The sequence below is a fragment of the Rhinoraja longicauda genome, chromosome 1, assembly GCF_053455715.1.
Source record: "Rhinoraja longicauda isolate Sanriku21f chromosome 1, sRhiLon1.1, whole genome shotgun sequence".
Lineage (NCBI taxonomy): Eukaryota > Metazoa > Chordata > Chondrichthyes > Rajiformes > Arhynchobatidae > Rhinoraja > Rhinoraja longicauda.
The window spans coordinates 127,891,937-127,905,111 of NC_135953.1; positions in this window are offsets into that span (position 1 = coordinate 127,891,937).

Genomic DNA, 13,175 nt, shown 5'->3' on the forward strand with positions numbered 1-13,175 from the left:
TGCCTGTCCCGCTGAGTTACTCCAGCTTTTTGTGTCTGTCCAAGGTTTAGAGGGGTATTGGTCAAATACGGGCAAGTGGGACCAGCTCAGTATGCCAACTTGGTCGGCATGGACAAGATGGGCTGAGGTGCCTGTTTCCATGCTGTACAGCTCTATGACTTGGGGACCCTTGCTTAAAGAATGATACTTGGTATAAAACGATTAGTTGATTTTAGTTGAGCAGTTGTTGCAACTGATCAGATGGGGAAACGGGAGAATTTTAATGCCATTCTCAAAACGCTATCAATATCACAAAACCTGAAATGACTGTTTAGTTTAGTTTGGAGATACAGCGCGGAAACAAGCCCATCAGCCCACCGAGTCTGTGCCGATCAGTGTAAGAATATAACTGCAGATGCTAGTACAAATCAAAGGTATTTATTCACAAAATGCTGGAGTAACTCAGCAGGTCAGGCAGCATCTCAGGAGAGAAGGAATGGGTGACGTTTCGGCTCGAGACCCTTCTTCAGACTGCCGATCAGTGATCCCCACATATTAACACACACACTAGGGACAATTTACACATACACCAAGCCAATTAACCTAAATACCTGTACGTCTTTGGAATGTGTGAGGAAACCAAAGATCTTGGAGAAAACCCATGTCGTCACGGGGAGAACGTACAAACTCCGTACAGACAGCACCCGTAGTCAGGATAGAACCCGGGTCCCTGGCGCTGCAAGCGCTGTTAGGCAGCAACTCTGCCGCTGCACCACCGTGCTGTTGTTAATATCAAGAGTTCAGGTCGGCACTGGTAGAGTAGCTGCCTCGCTGCACCAGAGACCCAGGTTTGATCCTGACTTCATGTGCTGCCTGAATGGAGTTTGCACGTTGTCCCCGTGACCGCATGGGTTTCCTCCGGGTGGTTCCAGTTTCCTCCCACATCCCAGACTTGTGAGTCTGTAGGTTAATTGGCCTCTATAAATTGCCCTGAGTGTTGGGATTTGATGTGAAAGTGGGATAACATAGGACTAGTGGAATGGGTGATTAATGGTCGGTGTGGACTTGTGGGCCGAAGGGCCAGTTTCCATGCTGTATCTCTCTTAACTCTTAATTTATTAGATGAGTACTACAGTTTGGAATTACAATTGCCAATAATAAATCACACCCTGACAAAATCACAATTTATAATCTCAATTTTATTCTGAAAAATTCAGACCCTTTTCCCTTTTGGCAATTTTTTGTTGTTTCTCCACTTCACATTTTACTCCTTACCAAACGATGAGTTCCATCAGTTCATTTTCTAAGTAGGAGTGAATGTCTATTAGCATAGTAAATACATGACAACAGAGAGGAGATTACACCAAAAGGTACTGCTGTTCTGCTAATGAGTATGCATATCAGGAGTTATTTTACCCATTTGATCCCCATAAGAAAAATGCATGCTATGCACAAGATTCAAGTACCCAGTGTCCACAAAGAGATGGGATTAATTCCAACTAATTAGCATTGTGCATTGTGTAAATTGAATAGCTGATCCTTAAAAAAAAATGCCTGAAATTCCTGAGGAACTGTGTGTATGTGTTAGGTTGCTTAATGGCTGTTGATTAGCACCCGCTGACAATAACTTCCAGGATGAAAGTAAATGGGTGTGCAAGCATCTGAGGCATAATCAAAGAAGTAGAAACTGTAGTTGATGCAGAAAGCATTTCCTGCTATTATTAAGTTTTAATTGGATTTGCTATGCCTTTACAGTCCACTTGGAATATCAAATCTTACTGATACTGGAAAACTGTTGTGAGAATGATCCTGTAAATTAATATTTCTGGCGGCAGGAGTACATGCTAAGGGACATGCTGAAAGCTTGGCGCGGCCAAAATAAAGGCTCGGTAAGGAAGGACTGCGATCTACGTTCCAGCTTCCAATGGATACTCAAGAGTCAACATGTTTAATTGTTGTATGCACCAGATCTGGAGCAATGAAATTCTTACTCGTTGCATCACATTAACGCGACAAATTATCAATGAACATGCAATAAACAACATTAAGCGGAGGCAATAAACAATATTAGTGGAGAAGACAGGAACGGGGCATTGATTTTGGATGATCAGCCATGATCGTATTGAATGGCGGTGCTGGCTCGAAGGGCCGAATGGCCTACACCAGCACCTATTGTCTATGTTTCTGTGTTTCTAATACAATCATTATCAGTTACACGGTATGGTATAGTGTCACAGCTGGCAGAGCAGCTGCCTTAAAGTGCCACAGATCCAGGTTTGATCCTGACCTCGGGTTCTGTCTGCGTGGACTTTGCACATTCTCCCTGTGACAACGTGGGTTTCCTCTGGGTGCTCAGGTTTCCTCTTACATCCCAAAGGCATGTGGGTTTGTAGGTTTATTGGCCTGTGTAAATTCTCCCCTAATGTGTAGTGTGTGGATGAGAAATCGGAAAGACATATAACTAGTGTGAAAGGGTGATCACAATGGAATGGGTGATCACACTAGATCACTCTGAAGAAGGGTCCCGACCTGAAAGATTTTGAAGAAGGGTCCCAACCCGAAAAGTCTCCTATTCCTGCTCTCCAGAGATGCAGCGTGAACCGCTGAGTTACTCCAGCATTTTGTGTTCTTTTCAATTATCACGTGGTTTCGGTTGGCCAAAGAGCCTGATTCCCTGTATCTCTGTATCTCTCAACTAAACATATTATGCAACCAGATAATAACAATGCAAGCCGAAGTACAGAGTGCAATCTTAGACAAGTCCATTGTTGTGGGTTGGGGCCTGTGTTACAGCTCAATGGACACTTGTGTGTATTGTTCAAAGAGGCACATGAGCGGTGTTGGTGGTTTGGACAGAGAATGTATTAATTTTTGGTTCAGTTTAATTTAGAGATACAGTACGAAAACAGTCCCTTCGGCCCATCGTGTCCGCGCCGACCAGCGATCCCCGCATATTAACACCATCCTACACACACTAGGGACAATTTTTACATTTACCAAGCCACTTTTCCTACATATCTGTACATCTTTGGAGTGTGGGAGGAAACCGAAGGTCTCGGAGAGAACCCCAGCAGTCACGGGGAGAACGTACAAACTCCGTACAGACAGCTCCGTCGGGACCGAACCTGGGTCTCTGGCACTGCAAACGCTGTAAGGCAGCAACTCTACTGACGCATCACTGTGCCGCCCACTACAATTTGATGACACCACGAATGTATTGTCTTGATGACACAAAGTCATGTCCTGCTTTGCATTTTTTGAACAGATTTTTTCAATGCGGTCTTTGTTAAAAAGAGATTAAAATGAAATCGTAAGCTAAACTGTAAAAACCAGATCTGTCCTCAACAGAGGCTTCACCTTTCTTCGGTGTAAACCAGCAGCTTCAGTTCCTTCCTACACAAGACATGAGAGTGGGCAACCTTGTCGGGGAAGCTATCTGTTCTCACCTATTAATGTGGACTTTACTACTCATGTCTGTGTAGAGCAGCAGGAACCAATTCCTGATTTCCTCACGAGAGTCCATTTTGGAGCGCATGCCCATCACGTACATGTGTGATATTTAGTCAACTATCAAACATTTTTTTTTTAAATTCAATAATAAAAAATATATAGAAGAAAAGCAAAACAAAAAATATTCACGACTTTCTTTACATTCGTATTCTCATTGGTTCTATACATATGTAGCATTAGCACATGGCGAACACAAAGCACCATTGCCACTCATGTAAACACCTACCGGTTGCGCAGCGGCAGAGTTGCTGCCTTACAGCGCATGCAGCGCCGGAGACCCGGGTTCAGTCCCGACAGAGCAGTCTGTACGGAGTTTGTACGTTCTCCCCGTGACCACGTGGATTGTCTCCGAGATCTTCGGTTCCCTCCCACACTCCAAAGACGTACAGGTATGTAGGTTAATTGGCTTGGTATAAATGTGAATTATCCCTAGTGAGTGTAGGATAGTATTAATGTGCGGGGATTGCTGGTCGGTGCGGACTCGATGGGCCGAAGGGCATGTTTACGCGCTGTTTCTCTAAACTAAACTAACCTTGGACAGTTAAATTTCAAGAGTCAAGAGTCAGGAGTGATTTATTGTCATATGTCCCAGACAGAACACATACATACATACATACATACATACATACATACATACATACATACATACATACATACATACATACATACATACATACATACATACATACATACATACATACATACACATATTTACAAATGGACAAATAATCATGCAAAAAGACAAAATCAATCCGAAGTCTATGTGGTTCAGAGCTTATTTGGAGATTGTAGTGTTTAATAGCCTGATGGTTGCAGGGAAGAAGCTGATCCTCAACCTGATTTCCTGAAGTCTGATAGTCTGAAGAAGGGTCTCGACATGAAACGTCACCCATTCCTTCTCTCCTGAGATGCTGCCTGACCTGCTGAGTTACTCCAGCATTTTGTGAATAAATACCTTCGATTTGTACCAGCATCTGCAGTTATTTTCTTACACTTACTGAACCTGGCTTCTCCACCAAGTCAAGTCAAGTCAAGTCAAGTCTACTTTATTTGTCACATACACATACAAGATGTGCAGTGAAATGAAAGTGGCAATCCCTGCGGATTGTGTTAAAACTACAAAACAGAATAGTTTTTAAAAAAAAAGACAACACAAAAAAAAAATACAGTAAATTAGTCCCTGGTGATATAAGAGTTAACAGTCCTGATGGCCTGTGGGAAGAAACTCCGTCTCATCCTCTCTGTTTTCACAGAGTGACAGCGGAGGCGTTTGCCTGACCGTAGCAGCTGGAACAGTCCGTTGCTGGGGTGGTAGGGGTCCCCCATAATGTTGCTGGCTCTGGATCTGCACCTCCTGATGTATAGGTCCTGCAGGGGGGCGAGTGTAGTTCCCATAGTGCGTTCAGCCTAAAAAAACTGCTCTCGGCAGAGCCTTCCTGTCCTGGGCAGAGCTGTTCCCAAACCAGATTGAGATGTTGCCGGACAAGATGCTTTCTACAGCCCCAGAGTAGAAGCATTGAAGGATCCTCAGAGAGACTCTGAATTTCCTCAGCTGTCTGAGGTGGTAAAGGCGCTGCCTTGCCTTACTCACCAGTACGGCAATGTGTGTTGTCCATGTCAGATCCTCTGTCATGTGAACTCCCAGGTATTTAAAGTTGTTCACCCTATCCACAGTAGACCAATTTATTTCCAGTGGTGTGTACGTCCTCGGATGTTGAGACCTTCTAAAGTCCACAATCAGCTCCTTAGTTTTTGTGACATTCAAGAGGAGGCTATTGTCCCAACACCACACGCGTAACAGCCCTCCTCACGTCGTGCTCGGACACCGAGAATGTGTGCACATCCCCGGCGGTGGATCCCCCTCCAGCCTCGCTAGCCAGCACACTGGTGGTGTTGTTTTTAGGCGGCGAGGTAGAGGTAATGTTGCCCGTCTCGAATCGTGCGTAGAAGGAGTTCAAGTCATCAGCTAGGGAGGTGCCGGCACTTCCGGTTGAGGGGGGGCTGCACCGGTAGTTAGTTATAGTCCGTAGCCCCTGCCAAAGGCACCTGGTGTCCTGCTGCTCCATCTGCTGCTCTATCCTGTCCCTGTACCTCCTTTTTGCGTCCTTCACCACCCTTCGCAGTCGGTAGGACTCTACCTTGTAGTCGTCCATATTGCCGGGTGCCAGGCCAGAGTTGTAAGCAGCGGTGCGAGCATTCAAGGCAACGCGAATAGACCTGTCCACCCAGGATTTTTGATTAGGAAAGATACTAACCCTTACCGTGGGGACGATGTTATCGGCTATTGTTGCGATGAAGTCCGTAACCGCTTCAGCGAACTCACTGACGTCTCTGGAACTTGCTTGGAACATATTCCAGTCGACATCGCTCAGTGCATCTTGCAGCATGGCCTCTGAATGGTCAGACCACCGCTTTACGTCCCTCGTCACTGCCGTTTCCCGTACTATCCGTTGTTTATACTCCGGTAGCAGGAGAATGGCAGCGTGGTCAGATTTTCCAAAAGGAGGGACCTGGTCCCTCAATGTCTAGTGACAGAAGGACCTTCAACTGCATCCCTTCCCCACAAAACCTGTCTGCACTAAGCTTCAATACATCCATTAGTACCTACAGTCTGGAGTGTGCCAGTAGCCAACCTGCCCTCAGAGATATCGCATTGTCTGGAAAAGCAACAATTATTGGACTGACTAAAGGGCATGTTTCACTAAGTTGATGACCATCCAGCACTACTTGATGTTTGTCTTGGTGTACAGTAGCTCCCTGTGTATAGCTTGTATATCAGAAAGTCCTTTGTCACATTGCTTGGTATGAAACTTGTCAGGAATCCTTGCATCCTTTTTCCAGGCCATCTATGTGAAGAAAGAACCAACAAAGAGGTGGATAATTATCTTGTCCTTATTGCTGCCTTCCTGAGGGTGACGTGCATTGGGAATGAGATTCTTAATGTGCAGGAAGGCTCTGCTGAATGAACGAATGAATACTTTATTGTCACATGTGACGTGTCACAGTGAAATTCTTGGCTTGCATACCTTGGTATGGTATGCAATCGTTGCCCATGAAGGGCACTTACAAAGTTACAAATACTCCCCCCCTCCCCCTTCCCTCTAGGCAGTCCCCCTATGCCGGGACCCCCTTCGTTCCTTCCACTGGCAGCAACATGGCGGGCACGGTGGCGCAGCGGTAGAGTTGCTGCCTTACAGCGAATGCAGCGCCGGACACTCAGGTTCGATCCTGATTATGGGCGCTGTCTGTACGGAGTTTGTACGTTCACCCCGTGACCTGCGTGGGTTTTCTCCGAGATCTTTGGTTTCCTCCCACACTCCAAAGACGTACAGGTATGTAGGTTAATTGACTGGGTAAATGTAAGAATTGTCCCTAGTGTGAGTAGGATAGTGTTAATGTGCGGGGATCGCTGGGCGGCACGGACTCGGTGGGTCGAAGGACCTGTTTCCGCGCTGTATCTCTAAATCTAAAAAAAACCTTACTTCACGTGTCCGTCCTCGTCCGTCGGTCGGCGCCATCATTGACTGCCGCACAAACCTCTCCACTAACGCTGACAGGTCCTCTCCTTAAGCTTCCGTGGTGCCGACCCCGGCCCCAGCCCCGGGCTCCGTCGGCTGCTCCGATGACCCGGGTTCCGCCCCACGAGGCTCCTTCGGCCCACGAGGGCCAGACTGAAATACCAGTATGTAAAATATGGCATTGCAGCATTATAAGTTATAGTTACAGTGAAAAAATTCCAATGTGCATAATGATGTAGATTGAAAAATCAGACTACACCCAAGCTTATGGAAGAACCATTCAGTCGTTTCTGGTGGTCTCTGCTTTCAGGCTTCTGTATCTTCTGCCTGATGGGAGAGGGGAGAATAGGGAATGAGAAGGGTGAAAAAAGTCCTTGATTGTGTTCGCTGTTTTCCTGTGGCAATGTGAAGTGTAGATTGAGTCAATGGTGGGGAAACTGGCTTGTGTGATGGACTAGGCCACATTAAGACCTTTCTACAATTTCTTGCTGCCTTGGGCAGATCTGTTGCCCAAACCAAGCTGCAATGCATCCAAATAGGATGTTTTCTCTGGTGCATCTGTAGAAGGCGCAGCGGTAGAGTTGCTGCCCTACAGCGCTTGTCATGCTGGACATTGGCTGATTGAGACATGATCAGGGAGGAAATTTAAGCTGGTAACTCATGAGCAAAGTGATCTGCTTGGTGCATAGAGCCATGTATAACACACTGGTCTTTTTATTTGAAACGTGTTTAATGTCCGTTCACTAATGCAAAGCAAGAAAACTCCTCCATCTTGTTCTTGTTCTTCCATTATTTTGCACTTATCTTTATCTTCTCTTTGAAACGAGTACCATTGTATTCAGTGATTTGTTCTTAGCGTTGATTTTCCCATGTAAATATTTGCTGTGTTTTCTTGATCTCTGTAGCTGAAATTAAACATCAGTTCAGGTTCTTTGCAGGAACTGTGGCAATAGTTAGCACCAGGCACCAGAGACAATGTAATAAAGTTATCAACAAATTCATGAGACATTAGAAGCCTTTACTTGGGTTTTAACACATACAGCTGATGGACCCCGTCTGTTAGGAATAGTCCAGCAGCCTTACAAGAGGATATGTGAAAGATCCTGCATAAGGACTGAGGAATGTCTTTTCTGTAGACTTGGAACAAAGTGATCCAGTAATGAATAAAATATTAGGTCCGAAGTTCACCTGTGTGAGGGCCTGCTTAATGTGGTTTTCAACAACTTGTCTCAGTTGGAGCAACCATCTTGGGGAGCCGAAGGAGTCCGTGGAAAGAAAGGGCGCAAAGATTTTAGGAGTAAAATGTTCACCCTATTCCTTTCATGAAGTGCAAGTAACTACCTCTGTCAAATGGACTTTATAGCAAATTGTGTTTACCATTGGCAAGCTGGTCTACAGTGGAAGGCAATGTTGCATTGCTTCCCAATCTCATACAGGCGCTTCAGGATTGAGATCATTCCGTATTGCCCGGAACTTTACGGGCAAACTGCAATTCAGATTAAATGTGTAGGAAGGAACTGCAGATGCTGGTTTAAGGCAGGTACGGGATACTGAGTTGGATGATCAGCCATGATCATATTGAATGGTGGTGCAGGCTCGAAGGGCCGAATGGCCTACTCCTACACCTATTTTCTATGTTTCTATGTTTCTAAACCGATGATCGACACAAAAAGTAACTCAACGGGTCTTCAGAAGGGCCTCGTCCCGAAATGTCACCTACTCCTTTTCACCAGAGATGCTGTCTGACCCTCTGAGTTACACCAGCTTTTTGTGTCTACCTGCAATTAAGATTTAAGCAGCTGTGCACAAACCTTACTTGTGTACATGATATTGAATGGAAATAAAATAGAACAGAATCCTCATTTGCTGAGAATGTTAAATAAAATGGTTCCCTCCAAACTGTGGAGATGGAGTCATCAAATAGTTGAAGTAGATTACCACAGGCTACTGGGGCAAAGTATACCGTGTAAGCTTGATGTGACATGCCTTGTTGTATCACAGTTTTAGATATACTGTACCATTGGTATCATCCCACCCTGGTCATCCTGGTCCCTGGTCTTCCCACCCTGGTCATCAGCTGCTCCAACTGCTGCCCTCTGGTAGACGGTTCAGGTCCATTACATCACGGACTAATAGACTCAAGAACAGTTTCTACCCCAGTGTCATACGTGAGCTGAACACTGCCAGACACTCACATAAAACTGAATGGAAGGAACGGAACTGATCGGAACACTGTCAGTTACTTGTCAGAAAACATAAGCCTCAATTTAATACATGTTTACATTCTACTGCACTTATATTGCTTAACATTTGCTGAACTTATTACATGTTACAACCGACCGCACCTTATATTTAATTACATTATTTCTTTTATTTAAAAAAAAAAATGGCACTTGCAATATGTTAGCTCTCATTGCTGTGCAATAACTTGCTGTCTTGATTGAACTGTACACTGCCTTGACCGTATTGTAATTGTTTTGTCTATATTGTATTAGAGGTCAGTTTGTTTAATTCAGTAGATTAGGTTTAGCTTGTTATGGATGGGGGTTTATCCTTTGTACTGTCTGCTGCGTGTGATTGCATCTTCTGGACTGCTTTAATTTCGCTGTACTTTGTGTAGTGGCAATAAAGGTTTTTTACATTTTACATTTACATTTTACATCATTGGGTAAATGTTAATCTTACTTAAAATGGAGGTCGTTTCTAATGCAGGTGGTAAAGTTGACCACATGTCCATGTTATATTGAAGTTGCACTCTATCTTCTACTACTATATTCCATCAAGTATTGATAGCCACATTGCTCAATGCACCACAGACCCTTCACTCACTGTCAATCAGGAGTGGGAACTGATATTCATTAAAAAAAAGGACACAAAGTGTTGGAGTAACTCGATGGGTTAAGCAGCATCTCTGCAGGACAGATAGTTTGGGTCGGGACCCATCTTCAGACCAATCTGCAGAAGGGTCCAACCTGAAGCATCACCTGTCCATGCTCTCCGTGGATGCTGCCTTACACACTGACTTACTCCAGCACTTTTGTGTCCTTTTTTTGTAAACCAGTATCTGCTGTTCTTTGTTTCTCCATTTTGACTGGTTCTCTGCAAAATCTCCTCAAGGCATGCGTACTTTGAAGAAGTTCTCCTCCTCTTTACCTGTATGAAAAAGGGTCCCAACCCGAAATGTCACCTATCCATGTTCTCCAGAGATGCTGCCTGAGCCGCTGAGTTACTCCAGCACTTAGTGTCCTTTTTTGTTAACCTGCATCTACACTTCCTTGTTTCCACAACTGATAGGTATATATTTCACAATACCTTACTCCAATATCTGCCACTACCTCAAGCTACCCACTAACATTTTAGCCACTTAACTATGATACATTACCCAAATGCAGAACAACATTCAGAAGTAAACTCTCCTCTCTTTTATGGAACAGGGAACAACTGGAGCCAACCTTTGGGGGATGATGTGTCTGGATCAAGTGGCTTCTTGGAGGGGACTTTACTATCGGAATGTCCATTATGGAGTTGGTGTTTCCAATCAGAGAAAATGACAGGACTCCCATATCTCAAATTCAGATTCAGATCCTGGTTATTGTCATATATACCAGGGTGCAATGAAATTCCCTGTTTACCTGAAACTTGCCGAATGAACAGTATACACATATCAATCGTAAATATTGCAATATATATAATGATGAGGGCAAAACAGCAGACAGTGCAATATTGTAGTGCAAGCACAGTGGTGCAAAAAAACGATGAAAGTACAAGAATGGAATAACCAAAAGAGGTAAAGTTAAAAGAATGATGGGCAACAGAACTTCTTGGAAGCAGATATGAAAGGAGATGGGTTCAGAGGTTTGACAGGACCTAACTCCTGTTGGCAAATTGTACTTCCCCTTAATCCAACAATCCGAATTATATGATGGAACTCCAATGGACATGCATTTCCTATCTTCTCCCTCATCTCACTGTTAACATACGCAAGTACCTTTCTCCGATCCGATGGTCAGGCACTCTAAACTAGCAGGGCAGTGATGGAAGAACAAGAGGAGACTGAGGATAAGGTGACACGATCACTTGTTCTATTTTAAAAAAAACGAATTGCAGGAGTAACTCAGCGATCAGGCAGCATTTGTGGAGGGAACGGACAGAAAAAATGTTTCGGGTCTGAAGAAGGGTTGCGACCCAAAATGTTGTCTGTTTATTCTCTCCACAGGTGTTGCCTGAATCTTTGAGTTCCTGTAGCACTTCATTTTTGCTCAAGATTCCAACTTCTGCAGTTTCCTGCATCTTTACTTGTGTTATTGCAGTCACCAGCTCCTTTTCCTCAAACCAAGAGTGTTTAGTTTTTGTATGTACCAGGAACAGAACAATGAAATTCTTACTTGATGCTGCTTTACATGTCCATTAACACAATAACACACACAAATAAACATGTGATAATCAATAACGCTATAAATTAACAATCTACAGTAGGTAACCAGCCCAGAATAGTGGAAAACTAAAGTATGTAAAGGGAGCCGTGTCTGTGGGGTGGAGATGGAAAGATATGACTTGTGGTGGGATCCTGTTGGAGATGACAAAAATGTTGGAGGGGGATGCAAAGGTTGATGGGGTGAAAAGTGAGGACGATGGGGACTCTGTCCCTGTTATGACTGGGGGAGACGGAGCAAGAGTAGAACTATGGGATACAGAGAAGACACATGTGAGGGCCTCTGACATAGATAATGATGGAAGAGGGGAACTCACGTTCCTAAAGAATTATGACATCTTGGATGTCTTGGTAGGGAACACCTCATCATGGGAGCGGATGTGGCAGATATGGAGGAATTGGGAGTAGGGGATAGAGTCTTTGTAAGAGGCCGGATGGGAAGAAGTGTAGTAGACAATAGACAATAGACAATAGACAATAGGTGCAGGAGGAGGCCATTCGGCCCTTCGAGCCAGCACCGCCATTCGATGTGACCATGGTTGATCACTCTCAATCAACCCGTTCCTGCCTTCTCCCCATACCCTCTGACTCTGCTATCCTTAAGAGCTCCATCCAGCTTTCTCTTGAATGCATTCAGAGAATTGGCCTCCACTGCCTTCTGAGGCAGAGAATTCCACAGATTCACAACTCTCTGACTGAAAAAGTTTTTCCTCATCTCAGTTCTAAATGGCCTACCCCTTATTCTTAAACTGTGGCCCATTGTTCCGGACTCCCCCAACATTGTCTAGATAACTGTGGGAGTCAGTAGATTTGTAATATACATGTCAATAGTGTATCCCCTGTGATGGAGATGGTGAGATCAAGAAAGGGGAGAGAAGTGTTCGAGAGAGTCCAGGTGAATTTGAGGGCAGGGTGGAAGTTAGTGGTGAAGTTAATAAAGTCCATGAGTTCTGCATGGGTGCAGAAGGTAGCCCCAATGCAGTCATCCATGTAATGGAGATAGAGTTCAGGGATAGGTCCAATGTAGGCCTGGAACAGGGCCTGGTCAACGTACACAACCAAAAGGCAGGCATAGCTGAGGCCTTTGCGAGTGCCCATGGCTACAGCTTTGACCTGGACGATGCGGGAGGATAATTTCTAATTGGTGAGGACCAGTTCTGCTAGGCTGAGGAGAGTGTTGGTAGAGGGAAATTTGCTGGGTCTGCGGTCAAGGAAGAAACGGAGGGCTTTAAGGCTTTCCTGGTGGGGGATGCTGGAGTAGAGCGACTGAATGTCCATAGTAAAGATGAGGGAACGGGGGCATGGAAACCGACAGTTCTTAAAAAGTCGCAGGGCGTGAGGTGTGCCAAGACGATCAGTCTGCCAGGGCAATTCTGCTAATGTATTTTGTGAAGTAGGTAAAAGTGGGCCATGCAGGGAACGATAAGGTTGGAGGCTGTGGAGGGCAGACAGCCAGAATTGATAAAATCAGACATGATCTGAGAGATACACTAGAGAGATTAGGTTCTTCTTCTTGCATTTGAGGCAGCAGAAATTATGTAACGCCCTCCAGGCGCTGTAGCCAGTGCAATGTGCTGTTGTTGAGGGCCGTGAGGTCTACCCCTCCACCAGGGGGACGGAGGACAGCGCAGTTGAAAATGACGTGCTGCGCTGTTTGCTGGTCTGCTCCACACACGCAGGCTGCTGATGGACGCAACCCCCAACGATGCATGTTGGCGTTGAACCGGCCGACCCCT